Raw genomic sequence first — 16,469 nt, 5'->3', positions numbered from 1 at the left:
GAGGCCATGAAATTCACAATTCACAATTTTGAAAGAGGCACCATTGCTTATCATAATTAAAAAACTTAGCATGCTTACTCTACTTATTCAATACCCAGAGGTAGATCAGAGTTCAAAGAGAAAATGTTCTTCCACTTTTTAACCAGTTGTGCACCTCACCCCAAATGAACCACTGACCCTGGGGCCACATATTTCAAAATTTTGCAAATTTTATCATAAAATGGTTGATTAATACCAAAGAGCAGATTTCAAAGCATTAATTTGTTTTCAGACTATGTAACTCCCACCCCCACCCCCCTTGACCCAGGAGGGGGGGGGGGGCATAAAAAATAATCATTTTGCTAGATGCACCTTTCTTCATCATAAATATATATACTTGGATATTGGCATAAACCCAGAAGCAAAGGAAAATATTTTCAAAGAATTAATGTATTTTTACTGAATAATCAAAAGAGCCCAAACACCTGAACCCCTGATTCTGGGGCAATAAAATTCATAATTTTGGAAAAGGTACTTTTGTTTATAACTTTGTGCATAGTTAGTTTGATTAATACTCAAAAGCAGAGAAGATTTTCAAAGAATAAATGCATTTTCACAATATAATCAATAGAGCCCGCCCTAACATAAACCCTGACTCTGAGGCTATAAAATTTACAATTTTGGAAAAGGCACTTTTTGCTCATCATAACTTTGTGCTTAATTATGTTCCCCAAACGAAGTTGGGGAACATATTGTTTTTACTCTGTTTCTTAGTATTATTATTATTATTAAGGTCTTCCGTCTTCAGCGGAAGACCTTATTGTTTTTCTTAGGTTTCTTTTCCACTATTTTTATTATTGTTTTTTTTTCTTACCGATTTTGTGCGCGCGATTTTAGAACGCTCGATCGATTTTCATGAAACTTTTAGGTCTGATAGAACATCAAAAAACCTAGATATATATTTTTTTATTTTGATGACGTCACTTCCGGTTCCCAGTTTTCATGATTTAGTGATTTTTAAGGGTCACTTTGTCCCGGGTTTTCTCAAAAAGCACTCAACACAGAAGCATGAAATTTTCAGTGTTGCTTAGAGCAACCTTTGGAGAAGTGCACTAAGTATTCCCCATTTTCAAAAGTGAGTTATTTCCCCTGAAGGGAACTCTTTTACTGTGTTTAATACGCATGCGCTATAAATAAAGTCACTTCCGTGGACGTTCTTGATGTAAACATGTTCATGGTGTAATGCCTCTGTCATATGGAAAAATGTTATTGTGTTTGTGAATAAAAAAAAATCTTAACTGATTCATATTTTTTTAATTGCCCACTCATTGTCTCTTTCTGGATTTGTATTAATCTGTATAGTAGTATAATAAGGCGCTGTGTGTGCCCCCCCCCCCCCCCCCCCTTACAAAAAACAGAAAAGAAACAAATTACTATAAAATGCTGATGCATATTCGAATAGGCCTATTTAAAAAAAAAATAAATAAAAAAAAATAAATAAAATAAAAACAAATTTTCCGTAGTGGATGTTTGCAGACGGATTATCACTATTTACAAAATGTGCAGAACAACTGTAAGAATTTTTAGTTTTTACGAATTAATCTAGCATGCTGCAGCCATATTTTCTTCTCTGCATCTCTAGGAATTTTTTGGAGACTGATGACATGTCCATCTACAGTTTTACCCCTGAAATTGTTGCATATACAGCAGTTAAGTTCGTCTTCCGCAACCGATACCAAGAAACTGCGTTTTTGCTCGATTGTATGTCATAAAATAGATCTTTTACTTACAAGAACACATTTCACTGGCGGATTTAGGGGGCGTGGGACCCGCCCCCCCAAAATTTTCAAAGTATGATGTGACTAATATTTATAATGCCACATTTTGGTACAAAACTAACCAAACCACTGTTATTTTGCCTGGTTTTACTCTTTTAATAATCCATGAGCTTCCGGGGGCTGCGCCCCTGGGCCCCACCATTCAAAGTATGATATGACTAGTATTAAACACCTCATACTTTGGTACATCACTAACCAATACCACTATTAGTGAGTAATTAAATCGTTTATTGTAGTGGCATCTGTTACAATACAATGAGAATTGAGAAACATTCAATACAGTTATTATTCAAACATTCGGACCACTTTTAACAAAAATAATTTTAAAATATGCACTATTATTGTGCTTGGTTTTACTCTAAAATATAAGAAAACCCAGGAGCTTCCGGGGGCTTCGCCCCTGGGCCCCACCAGGGCTTCGCCCTGGACCCACTGGGGGCCTTATGGGCCCCCAGACCCCTTGCCTCAACAAAGTTATCCACGCCCCCCCTAACCACAAATCCTGTATCCGCCCCTGCATTTGGTGACAATTAAAGACCTATTTCATTTGAATTAACCGTGTTTCCAGAATTTTTTATTTGTAAAATAATTGATTCACTGCATGCATGCATAGTATTAAAAACTTTGAATGGAATTCTAAATGAATAATTTAATCTCATGTGCTCATGTAACGAAGAAAGACTAATTAAAATAGCATCGACCTGAATTCGTGTTACATTGTCGTATAAAGTCTGAGCTGCATTGAATCAAAGTTTTAGTGCAGGATCTAAGCATATGTACATGCATATTCCCGAGGAAAATACACATTTTGCTTTAGATCAGAGAATTGAAGCAGAAACACGAAATTGATACAATAATTTCCTAGCGTATTTCTTGTTAATTAACGGAAAACATTCTTTTCTCAAGTGTTATTCATGTTTTACTTTTTCTATTGAAAATGTTCATTGAAAGCTGCCATCCCCCCCCCCCCCCCACCCCCCAAAAAAAACACACACACAGTTTATACTACGGTAAAGCTATATAAGGGAAATGTAGTATTGTATGCCAAGGAACTGGTACTGGGAAAAAAGTAGCTTTTCGACTTTGGGCAAGGTTTTTCTTTGCTTGTAACTTTTCCAGGTAAGAAAAAACATATTTCTTTGGCTGCCCCCCCCCCCCCCCCCACACACACTTTTAAAGACGATGCTACGTGCCTGGCAATTCGTATAGCTTTCTAGAAAGGGGGGAGAGGCAACAGACCCTTTATAAAATCACTTATTATCTAAAAAAAATTGCAAAACGTTTCCTTCTTTTAAAATTTTTAATGCAGCGTGTAAGTTGATCACTATTTTATTGGATTATTGTAACGTGTAGTCCGCGGAAGTTGTGCTAGTGTAGAAGAGTTCCGATTTTGAGGGAGATAACTCACTTTTGAAAATGGGAATACCACAACTACCGGAAGTACGAAGCGCCGACGCTCGCTATGGCCCGAAAATAGTCCTATCAAGAATTTCAAAATTTTTACCTTCTTTTCTACGATAACTTTTTACCTAGAAATATTTTGTTAAAGCATGTAGAACAAAAAAGGTGTAGAATTCCAAGATCTTTCAAATGACATTTTGAAAAAGGGCTGGCCCCTTACATTAAGGGCCTGAAGGGCGAAAGTTTTTCCTTTATATCTTAAATAGTATTGACAATTTGTGATACGTCAAAAAAGCAAAGTTGTTCAAAATGTAAGCCTAATCTATTGAGTGTCAAGATACGTCCGGCGTCGTCACTTCCGGCCAAACCGGAAGTAGTCGGAAACGCGTATTTCTGCCGTTCTTGACAAGTTTTTTTGGTAACATATGTCTCGGGGAGCATTAAAACAAATTTTCCGTCCTCGTCGTCACTTCCGGTCAAACCGGAAGTAGCAAAAAATTGCTTTTTTGCATTAATTAACATGGATTTAGAGGATTCAAACCATTTTTGGCGTTATTCTATTTTTCTTAGAAATGAAAGCTACTTCCGGTCAAACATGACGGAAGACCTACTCGTTGCTTTGCAACGAGCTTTGCTCTAGTTATTATTATTTTTCTTCTTCCTGGGAAAATTTTGTCCACGAGTGATCTTGTTAACTACACATCTGACTTAGGTGAAACCTTTTTAGGGTTAGTAGGCATGTTATGTAGATTTGCCAAACAAAGGTCATTTTGCGCGCACGTGCTTGCAAGAGCGCGCACGTGCATTAGGTGAAATTACCAATATAATGGATATTGCCGTAACTTTTCTATTTTTTGATGAAATTTTTTGAAACTCATAATGTAAAGATACATTAGTAGTATAGACAAGATAGCATGGTCAAAATAGCAAGATTTCACGCGCATGCACGTGCGCTTTGCTCTGATTGGCTGAAACTAAAGTATCAATAACTTTCTTGTTTCTTGTCATAATCCTTTGAAATTTTGAACATAGTCCTACATAAATGATCTTCCACATGATATATAAGAATTTTCATGAAAGCATGCGCATGTGCGTGTGCTGCAAGCTGATTGGCTGAAACTTGAAATGGCTATATCTCCTTTGTTTTTTGACGAAATTCTTTGAAATTTAAAATATAGTCATGCATTGGGATATCCTACAAAATGATATAGAAAAAATATCATGAAATCACGCGCACGCACGTGTGCTGCAATTTGATTGGCTGAAACTTTAAATTGCTATTTCTCCTTTGTTTTTTGACGAAATTCTTTGAAATTTAAAATATAGTTATGCATTAGGATATCCTACAAAATGATATTTTAAAAAATCATGAAATCACGTGCATGCACGTGTGCTGCAATTTGATTGGCTGAAACTTTAAATGGCTATAACTCCCTTGTTTTTCAACCAAACAGGATGGGATTTAGAACATAGATAGATGTAAGGGACTCCTACAAGAAGGTATGATCATCATGAACGTGCACGCACGTGCGTGCATTTGAAACGAGTATATCTAAAACTACTCTTAAAAGACAAGATGATATGGTCATAACGCACATGCATTCACATGCGCTTGGGTGCAATGCTAAAAATTGAATATAATTGGTATCCTTCTGGAAAAACATTGTTAAAGTGAAAAATGCACAGAGTTTGTCTTATCTAATGAAGCTTACAGGGAATATGGCACCGAAGGGAGTTGGGGAAGCGTTTGGGGAACATCTGTGTAACGGTTCCCGTTACAATTAGCACTAGTTAGTTTATTTAATACTCAGAAGCAGAGAAGAAGGTTTTCAAAGAATAAATGCATTTTCACTATATAATCTATAGAGCCCCGCCCTAACACCAGAACCCCTGACCCTGGGGCCATAAAATTCGCAAATCTGAAAGAGGCGCTCTTTCTCATCATAACTATGTACTTAGTTAGTTTATTTAAAACCCAGAAGTAGAGAAGAAGATTTTCAAAGAATAAATGCATTTTCACTATATAATCTATAGAGCCCTGCCCTAACACTAGAACCCCTGACCCTGGAGCTTTAAAATTCACAAATCTGGAAGAGGCACTCTTTCTCATCATAACTATGTACTTAGTTTATTTAAAACCCAGAAGCAGAGAAGAAGATTTTCAAAGAATAAATGCATTTTCACTATATAATCTATAGAGCCCCGCCCTAACACTAGAACCCCTGACCCTGGGGCTATAAAATTCACAAATCTGGAAGAGGCACTCTTACTCATCATAACTATGTAATTAGTTAGTTTATTTAAAACCCAGAAGCAGAGAAGAAGATTTTCAAAGAATAAATGCATTTTCACTATATAATCTATAGAGCCCGCCCTAACACCAGAACCCCTGACCCTGGGGCCATAAAATTCACAAATCTGGAAGAGGCACTCTTGCTCATCATAACTATGTATTTAGTTAGTTTATCTAATACCCAGAAGCAGAGAAGAAGATTTTCAAAGAAATAATGCATTTTCACTATATAATCTATATAGCCCCGCCCTAGCACTAGAACCCCTGACCCTGGGGCCATGAATTTCACAATTTTGGTAGAGGACTCAATGCTTATTACATTCATGCTAACAGTTTGCCTGCTTGATGTCCAGGAGTAAAGAAGAAGATTTTTTAAGATTTCAATAATTTTAGTGGTTTTGGCCCCACCCTTCAGGCCCCAGGGGGGCAGGGACCATGAAATTCACAATTTTTGTTCCCCTTCACCCATAGATGCTGCATACCAAATTTGGTTGAAATGGGTTCAGTGGTTTCAGAGAAGAAGTTGAAAATGTTCAAATGTTAACACACGACACACGACGCACGACGATGGACGAAAACAGATAGCAATAGGTCACCTGAGTTACTCAGTTGACCTAAAAATGTCATAGTTTTCCACAAAATTAAAATTATTTTGTTGTAAGAGTTATCTTCTTTTGATTGTCACACTTCGCATGCGAACCAGTTTAATTGTGTCATCATTATGCAAATTCATTACAAGTTTTACCGAAAGTTTTAAGTACATGTATTTGTACTTAATTGAAAGTGACAAATTGGCATTGGAGAAATGGAGGAAATATGAAAAACTCAGTACAAAACCGTATAAGCATACCAGGTATGAGAAAAGAAAAAATAAAGTGCCACGCCACAGCATGATACGCCCGTCAAAAAATTAAAATTAACTAAATGGTTTAGAGTGCAAGAAAATCATGTCAACCTTGATTCTAAAATTTCAATATTTTTTTCTATTCCTTAAAATATTTGTTTATCCATCCCCTGTGGTGTAGGCATTAATCATAGCATCATTGATAGATTTCTATACTGGTTGTATTAGACCTTGTCAAATGCCCATCATATTAAACAATATCAAATTACCGGTAGTCTTAACAACTTAATCTATACAAAATTAATTTTGAAAATAAAATGCTGGCCATCAAATGACATATGCTATTTCAACTGACCAGCAGTTCTTCTGTCTAATTCCCAAAGGGTAACAGATAAGAAGATGCTGGCTAGTCTTCCTAAATTGAACTCATTAATTAATCTTAGACTGGATGCTTGTCTACTCGTTACTATAGATGAATGAATCTGAACTCTCTACCATAAAATATTTTTAAAAATATATAAAATACTCAATGATTTTTTTAAAAACATTTAATGACAGAAAGATTTTAATATGGGATTTCTATGGAAAATGGACATGCTGACTTGGACCAATCCTATGAAATTAGTTTTTTAGATTAATCATATTATATAATATCATATGAGTTTATTATGGAAAATCAAATTAGTGTTAATTACTTTTCATCAAATTCATTTAAATTAGAGGTACATTGTGCATTTTACGGAAGGTGCGGGGTTATAATTTTGCTTTGTGGGGTTATTAATAGTACAGTGGTGACTTGAGAGGTATCATTAGGAATTCAAACAAATGGTATATTGTGGGGTTAAAGGTCTATATTTGTGGGGTTAAAGATCTATATTTGTGGGGTTAAAGATCTATATTTGTGGGGTTAAAAATAAATTATTTAATATCAAGTCAACTTTACGGGCAACTAATTATAAGTACTTAAAATTGTTACTGTTTATCTGAAGAACTTAGAACGGATATTGCAATAACTTTTTTTCAACTACTGCCTAGCAGTAACAATGCAAAAAAATGTTTTTATTTGAGGATAACTTTTGCATCAAAGTAAATTAACCCATCATGTTTTCACATAAAGATGATAGACAAGAATATTCCAGAGAGTGTTAAACAAACAACCCCACTATGCTATATAGAAATAACAGACAACACTAACCCCATAAATTATAAGACAAACAACCCCAGTGTGTACTCTTATAAAGATAATAGACAACACTAACCCCATTAAGTGTTTGGACAACAACCCCACTATGTATTATCATAAAGATAAAGACAACACTAACCCCATAAAGATAAACCACCCCACTAGATAAAGATAATAGACAACACTAACCCCATAAAGTGTTTGGACAGCAACCCCACTATGTACTCTCATATAGATAATAGACAACACTAACCCCATCAAGTGTTTGGACAGCAACCCCACTATGAACTATCATAAAGATAATAGACAACACTAACCCCATAAAGCGTTCGGACAACAACCCCACTATGTACTCGCATAACAATAATAGACAACACTAACCCCATAAAGTGTTTAGACAGCAACCCCACTATGTTCTTATAAAGATAATAGACAACACTAACCCCATAAAGTGTTTGGACAGCAACCCCACTATGTACACTCATAAAGATAATAGACAACACTAACCCCATAAAGTGTTTGGACAGCAACCCCACTATGTTCTTATATAGATAATAGACAACACTAACCCCATAAAGTGTTTGGACAGCAACCCCACTATGTACTCTCATAAAGATAATAGACAACACTAACCCCATAAAGTGTTTGAACAGCAACCCCACTATACTCTCATAAAGATAATAGACAACACTAACCCCATAAAGTGTTTGGAGTACTCTCATAAAGATAATAGACAACACTAACCCCATAAAGTGTTTGAACAGCAACCCCACTATGTACTCTCATAAAGATAATAGACAACACTAACCCCATAAAGTGTTTGGACAGCAACCCCACTATGTACTTTCATAAAGATAATAGACAACACTAACCCCATAAAGTGTTTGGACAGCAACCCCACTATGTACTTTCATAAAGATAATAGACAACACTAACCCCATAAAGTGTTTGGACAGCAACCCCACTATGTACTTTCATAAAGATAATAGACAACACTAACCCCATAAAGTGTTTGGACACCACACTATGTACTTTCATAACCCCACAGCAACCCCACTATGTACTCTCATAAAGATAATAGACAACACTAACCCCATAAAGTGTTAGGACAACAACCCCACTAAGTCTTCTTATAAAGATAATAGACAACACTAACCCCATAATGTGTAACAACCCCATTATGTTCTTATATAAATAAAAGATAACATTAACCCCACAAAGTGTTAGACAAGAACCACAATATGTTCTGATAGAAAATATTAGACATCTTAGTAACCTCAGAGTGTTAAACAAACAACCCCGCTGTATTCTCATGTAACAGATACCAGTAACCATATGAATTTAAGTGTTTGAAAACCCCAGTATGTTCTAATATCAAAAAACTCTACCAGGGACTGGTAATAAAAGAACAAGAACCCCCACTATGTTCAATCGCAACTTCTCGAGCCTTTCTGACTAGCTGACAAATGACCTCGAATGTATTAGTTAGACGCCATGGCAACAACCCCCCCTTTTCATGATCTTCGAAATAAATGCATGAAGACCTTTTATCTGTGGAATATGGAGTTTAATTTTATTCAATGCTATGATATTACATAAAACTTACTATAAAAGGGACTTCTTACTTCCTCTATCCTATATTTGAAAAAAAAACAAGAAAAGCATAACCTTTAACATCAGGTGATGTTAATACATTCGAGGTTGTTTTTCCGAACTCTGACGGAAAGACCCTGAGTGAGATGATGCAATTGCCAGTACGTCATATCCTCTTTTTTTTACTATCAAAAATACCAAACTATATTTATAATACTTTTTCCTATTTTGATAACATACTTGAAAATTTGTTTTAAATATTTTTCAAACTATTTTTAATTGGATAATCTCTTTATCTTAACTGCTTATTTCTAATGAGAATTTTTCCTTTGAATCTGCTGGTGCATGAATTTGAAGTGTACATTATGCATCAAAAGCATACATAATTTCATTGTAAATTAATAATAATAAATAAAAGAGATGATCCTGATTTTTTAAAAAAAATTTAATCAAACTTTTCATTTACTCGACAAGATGAACACAGATAAGAAACATGTCAATAAATGTAGAACACAGAAAAAAACCCTCAAAATTTGAGACAATCTTCATAAATGTAAAAAAAAAACAAGTATATAGTGAGTTGTCAAATAACTCTAAAACTTGCATGGTGTTGCTACTTATTTTAAACAAAATATATTAATTTAAATGAAGTTTTAAGTGTGTAGTCTAATATCTCATCATTTTGCATTTTAAAATTGATATTTAAACAAAAATAACGATGTACATCCTTTTGGAAAATATACTCAAACTTACAGCTGCACCCCACTCCCATCCCCTAAAATAAAATGAAAAAAAAAAAAAACAACATGCAATTGATTTACAATTTTCAAAAAAATAAAAATCAAACAACATAAATGTACATTTCAGTTTAATAATTATTTCTCACATTTAAAATGAGATCGCTAATTAAAAAAGACGAAAACTATGACTGTTACTTAATGTATAGAAATTCACCATGACGAATGCAATGTTCATAAAAGATCCTTTTGTCTTAAAGCTGAACACTACTCATAAACATAAGTAATCAGAGATTACATAGCTCAATTCAAAAAATGATTACTTCAAGTAAGAAACGGTCTCACATTTAACTAATAATCAAGAAGTTAATTTAAGGTTTGCAGTAACTTGAGAATAGACATCCAAATACTTGAAACTAGTTGCCCATCAAGAAAATCACTCTCTACCATCAGCTCATACATTCACCTCTGTCGTTGGCTCGCGTATACACAGTTTTAAACACGAGAAATAGTGCGTTTGTTTTAATTCATTACAATTCAATTTCTATGCTTATGTCTGAATTTTGAGATAGATATTTACTAAATCAATCCAGACCTATTGATTTGAATTGAAACATTTTTTTCAAATATCAAGTTTTATACGTTATGTCAAAAATCTTGACGTGAGCCCAATGCAGAGGTGTCTGAGAGAGGAACGAACGACAACTCTGCATGGGAGATTGCAAGAAAATGTCATTCAATCCACGACCCCTGAAAATGTTATCTTTTTAAGATCAACTATCAAAAATCGATTCATCTTCTTTTTCTGAAAAGTAAGTCAGGTCCTAAATGTCGCCGTCTGGAGCAGACAATGGCAAGAATGAATCGGGATTGCGCTTGTTCTTCTGAAAAGTCTTTCATTCATACTTCATGTATACCTGTCAAAAAAAAAATACAGTAAAATATATTTATAAATGATAATGTTCAATTTTTTTTTTAACAGGTTATGTTTTAATTTATTGTAAAATAATATTGTTGTTTGATTTTATGGGCACTTATAACATGTACTAACCATCAATCTGGATGTCTTTGATAGTTGCTTTCCTTAAATTTGTGAACTATATTCAGATCACAAATTGTGTGTTCAAGTCATAGGTTTGTTCTTTCAACTTTATGAATGTCCGACGCATGCTGGTGTTGCTGCAAAAATAGAGCGGCCTAGATCATCAAAGTTCCACTGATGTTCACTTTCAGTATCTGAACTCTACAAAGGAATACAGAAGCAAATGTTTATTTATATCACATACAAAAATTCCGAGTTACTAATTAAAATTCATCGAAATTTATTTAAAGCATAGTTGTCATGTACTGTGAACTACTTTCTTATATATTGGTAAAAGGTGAAAAAGTACAGTCAAACTTGTTTTAAGCTTTGGGAAGTCCAGAAACTAGCCACTTAAGACAGGTGGCCTCTTATTCCAGTTTGCCCAAGAAGTAGCCAGTCAGTCAATAAATAAACAGCAATAACCACTACAGTTGATTTAATTAAACATGTCAATTTCACAAAACCTTTGTATGTGTGTATATATATATTAATCCATGCCTATTTAAAAAATATGAAATTAAAGAATTCCAAATTAAATTTTTAGGTTTTGTTCATAAGTGTTCAGAGTTCCAGAAACGCACCGGTCCACCGGGGATCCCCGGTGAACTTTGAATGGGACCGGTAAAATCTTAATTTTATTGGTCAAAATGTCCGATGGTTTTTTTTTTTTACAGACTGTATAACCTTTACATATAATCTTAACAAAATCATTTAATTCAATTGTCCTGACAATAAACAAATGCAAAACTAAAGGAATGAAAAAAAAAAAAAAACGTCAGGGCATCGCCAGATCTTGTTTAAATAAAATGTAGACGTTGATTGTCTACTATAAAAAGCTACATATTAAAATAATAATTTCCATAAGTCTGGGAGGAAAAACAGTTTTAAAAACCCTGTCAACAAATATTTTCCATGATAAATATATGCACTCTGTAGTTCTGACAGTAAAAAAAAATGTGACAATCTACTTTCGTTTTGAAGGAAACCAAGAGTGCTGTCTGCTTGAACAAAATTTGTTACCATTTTCTCATAATTTAATCTATTAGGATAATATTACACCAACTTCTGTTGCAATGTAGTAAAAGACAACAAATTTTTCTAATGTATTTGATAAATTTGCATATCTTTATATCATTAGCATAAAAATGTACAATTCTACTTTCGACGTTTTACCAGGAAAACGAGTTTGATATTGTAATATTTTTCCATGTATTATTTTCATAATTTTATTTTTAAAAACATCTGCTAAAATCATGTATTTCATTCTGATTTTTTTTACATGTATTTGACCTACCATTTATTATCTTCTCGTTTTAATCATATTTTTAACCAACTTCTGGATTGTATTAAATTTTAACTAGCATTTAAAATATCAGACGTTTACAATTCACTTTTCTAAAAATCATTTTTTACGAATATTTGCAGTATCTGGCACATAAAATACAAAAATCATTAGAATCATTTTTCAAGCCTGGAAATTTGCATATCTTTAACAATCATTAGTACATGTTGCAGGCTTTTAAAAACATTTTAAAAATCTTTCAGAAATATCGGTTTTACCATAATAAATTTATATTTTTCCGTTGGCACATAAAATACAAAAATCCAAAAGAAAAAAGCCTGGAAAACAACATATTTTCCAAACAATCAACAAGAGTTGCCATATACGAAAAAACATTTTAAATTGTCTTTTTTTAATCTGTCAGAAAGGACATATATAAATTTATACATGAATTAAGCGTTGGTCATCACACGCCTTAATATGCAACGTCACATATCAAAAAATTAATGCATACAAAGGCAAAATTATTACAAAATGCGAACAATTTCAATAATTTCTTATTTACACATATCATTCATTATATCGTTACAATTTCCAATCCTATAATATGTTAAATTTACATACAAAAAATTAATGTCCGGTAAATTTTGCAACTATCCGGTGAATTTTGAATATATTAGACAAGACAATTTCCGACTAGACAGTTTCGGGAACTCTTAGTGTTCTTTTGTAACATTCAAATCATTCAAGAAGAAATACATGTGTCTTACTACTATCTATTTTTTATAAGAAAAAATATAAAAGCTTTAATAAGAAAGACAGTTTATCTTTCAAATATAAAAGCTTTAATTAAAAGACAGTGTGAATTAAATAAAGTATAAAAATTTATTTCAGTAAGTGTCAATAAAATTCATTTAAAAACTTCACTATAATATGTTCAGGTAATGATCAGCAGTGTAACCCCCCCCCCCTTTCAATTAATCCTCGATCAACTACTTTGCTGAAGTTTTTAAAGTCAGTTTTTAAAGTCTGGTAAATTTTTAATATTATTTTTATAAAGCTGTCAGAATTTCTATCTAAAATACAGACACACACAAAAAATTATTCAATTGACCAAAGATTTGTATTTACGCAGTTTAAAATCATTCTACACAACACAGGTGTCAAGTGCAGTAGAGCGTAACTAATCCCTATCGATCGTCTCCTGATGGTGAAATTCACGAGATAATCATGCTATACAAAACATTTGTTTTGACAAGAGTTGCAATTAGAGCTTCTACACGGAATCAAAATCTAACAGGTGTGAAAATACTGATAGACCTGTATTAGCTAAGTTACATACTCTCACTGTAAATATTCAAAGTAATGATGAATTAATATTGTAAATTACAAAATGAAGCTTTAAGCTTGAATTTCTTTAAGTTTAGCTATAGAAAAACTATTAATTGTGATTTAATTCTTTTAAACTTTCAATGGTCGATCTTGAAAAATAAGTACAAATTGATCTTACAGGACAATTATATTTTTTCCATTAACACAAAGAGAGTTATATATACGTATCTAAAGGTAATTTGTTTAATTTCTTTAATAGGTGAATTTTTTTATCCGGCACATAATTACACAAGCGACTGTGTAAGCAATGTGACATATTGGGTATTTTAACAACTGATTAAAATGTCCTACACTCATTTATAAACATTGATTGTCATTTATCAAATTGATATACCACTAAATTTTACAACCTAATTATACAACCCCATGTTGATTCCTACGATTCCTACTTGCTGCGAAAATTTATTGCAGTGACATTAATTCCATTTTTCCATTCTGATTTTTTCTCTATAGATTAAGGTACGATTACAAGTACATGTAAACAAATGTGTGAAGAGTAGATAAACAATTGGTACGTATCTAGAACTAATTTGAGAGAGAGAGAGAGAGAGAGAGAGAGAGAGAGAGAGAGAGAGAGCAATTATACTACGAAACAGGATAAAATTAAAGCCAAAAATATTCAATTTGAAAAAAATTTAAACACGGATGATTTAAAAATTAATCGGAAGGGGCGGAAGAGGCGTGAAAAATCCAGAGATTTTGTCTCCCATCGGAAGAATCACATGTATTTATGTTATGAGATATCTGCATGTAATTACCATAGATATAGAGAAAATTCGAATTAAGAAAAAAACACGATCGTTTTTTGAAGTAAATAAGCCAAGTAGTACTCCAACACGGATTAAATTATGGAGATTTATTGACAGTTGGAGCATGCTATATGGAAAATTTAAATGGTTTGGATTTTTGTTGCAAAAAACGAGTGAAAATACGTACCAGGTGTGCTTTGCATGCATTGCATGTGTATAAATAATATTATCTTTTTTTACTGGCCAACGGGGCGACCTACTTGCAGAAAACCACTAGCCCGACCCCCGGGTATCGGTCGATTTTCATTGCAGACCTCTGATTAAAAAAAGAACTATCAGTGCATTCATTATAATTTTTTTCACAAAAGCCCGTTTTCAATCGGTATGTGTTTATGTGGACTACAAGTGTCCTTTCCTTGACTTTAAATAAATTCTACAACTGCATAATGTACGTATATGAATCATATCAAACAACTTACAAAGCTTTTTTTCAATGTGGTGCAACAAAATAGTAAGACTTACTGCATTTGCTTTTTGTGTTTTCGAATTTCCTCACTGCTAATACAAAATGTCCAAACACAGCTACTTCCGTATTCTGCGCATGCGCAGTTAGTTTTAAATATATGCGCATGCTCAGGTATTCGGAACTCCTCGATTCAATTACAGAACTCCTATAAACAGCAGATTTCTGAATGTCTGAGCGTTTTGGGCTAAGGACATGTCCAAAATTTGGACAAAGTCTTTGTGAGGTTAAATCTAATTTTAGGTTTTTCGACCTCATAGAGTAATTTTGAACGTAATTAGACCTCTTCATTATGGGGTTAACCCCACAGTACCCAAAAAACCCCACACTGCTGGAAAATACGTTAATTTTACCCCACAATGTACCTCTCGTAAGAACAGCTCGACGGACGGACGGACGGACGGACATGAAGCCTATAACATAATACGTCCCGTCTTAAGACGGGCGTATAAAAAGGTCCGAAACCATTATTTTAAACAAATAGCAGATATCATGACTATAGCTGAAATATGATAGCAATTTTACGTCTCTAGTATATGAATAGAAAATTCTCGAACGGGACGTAAAACAGCATACAATTAATCAACAGATTGTATGGTACGTAGTTTTTAATGACGCCAATATTCTAAACAACAATCCTAGGCTGCAAAATTTTTCGATTTAGAGACAAATTAATTCAATATGATGAATATAAAGTGCTGGTGGGGCAAGTAAAAATTGAAATAGGGCAAGTGAAATTTGACCATGTACTTGCCCGTGGGCAAGTGCTTGAAAAATCTATTTGTCAGCCCCTGCCATTATTTGTTTCTCATAAGATTTATCATTGTTGTTGAGAAAGAGTACAATATTTCTGCATTTTATTTCAATACTTTAAATACATGCATATTGCATGTACTTGTATATAAAACATTTACAATATTTGGTGAAAATTAGATTTTTGATAAATTAGTGAGGATCGATACATTATATTTTAGTGGCCCCTCATATAATACTCAAGACATTTAGCTATAGATTTAGCAGAGGTAGCTCTCTGTCAAAAGTGATAAACAGAACAAACAGCCAAAATGCGAAGTGTTTTACAATAGCAAGGTTCTAAAAATCTTTCTGAGGACAAACTTGACTCCTGTGAACTTATGGATTCTTTGTGGAAAGTTTGGGTGAAAATGATCATGTAGATCTGGAGATGTAATATCATTCCAATAACAGCATGTCACTTTGTTGGAGCATGTTAAAGTTTTACATGTTGATCACAACATTTCTTATCGATTGAATGTTTGATTCAATGAAAAGAATACTACTTTGCTTATGAACAGAGAACTAAATTGACTGCATTTATGACCACTTGTTGTTTCCTATTTCAACTGCTGTCCTCTTAAACAATCTTTCAATGCAATTGGTCAGTAGCATTAGTGTATTGCTGGATTCTCTATTTCATATCCAAAGTAATATTCATTTCATTGAAATCAAACATCCAATCAATGCAAAATGTGGTGGTCAACATGTGAAATTTTTGCACACTTGATCTAACAAAGTGACACACTGTTATTGGAGTGATGATAGTAAATATCAAT

The 16,469-nt window shown here is 33.5% G+C and overlaps 1 long non-coding RNA gene across 2 annotated transcripts; it reads right to left on the bottom strand.

Moving 5' to 3' along the window:
• Nucleotides 1-10,742: 10,742 nt before the first annotated feature.
• On the bottom strand, nt 10,743-14,917 carry LOC134258638 (uncharacterized). 2 transcript variants are annotated; one of them, XR_009990191.1, is made up of 3 exons: nt 14,898-14,917; nt 10,920-11,111; nt 10,743-10,785 (listed from the first exon to the last, which is right to left on the bottom strand). It is a non-coding gene; the product is annotated as an uncharacterized LOC134258638 (long non-coding RNA). The 2 variants fall into 2 exon arrangements; XR_009990192.1 differs by lacking the exon at nt 14,898-14,917 and adding an exon at nt 14,563-14,612.
• Between the last annotated feature and the right edge of the window lie 1,552 nt (nt 14,918-16,469).

The sequence above is a fragment of the Saccostrea cucullata genome, unplaced genomic scaffold (genome assembly GCF_032062105.1).
Source record: "Saccostrea cucullata isolate Sc308-1 unplaced genomic scaffold, CSIRO_AGI_Scuc_v1 ctg11600, whole genome shotgun sequence".
Taxonomy (NCBI): domain Eukaryota; kingdom Metazoa; phylum Mollusca; class Bivalvia; order Ostreida; family Ostreidae; genus Saccostrea; species Saccostrea cuccullata.
Note: the sequence above shows the minus strand (reverse complement) of the source record. Positions and strands in the feature narration are given on the sequence as shown.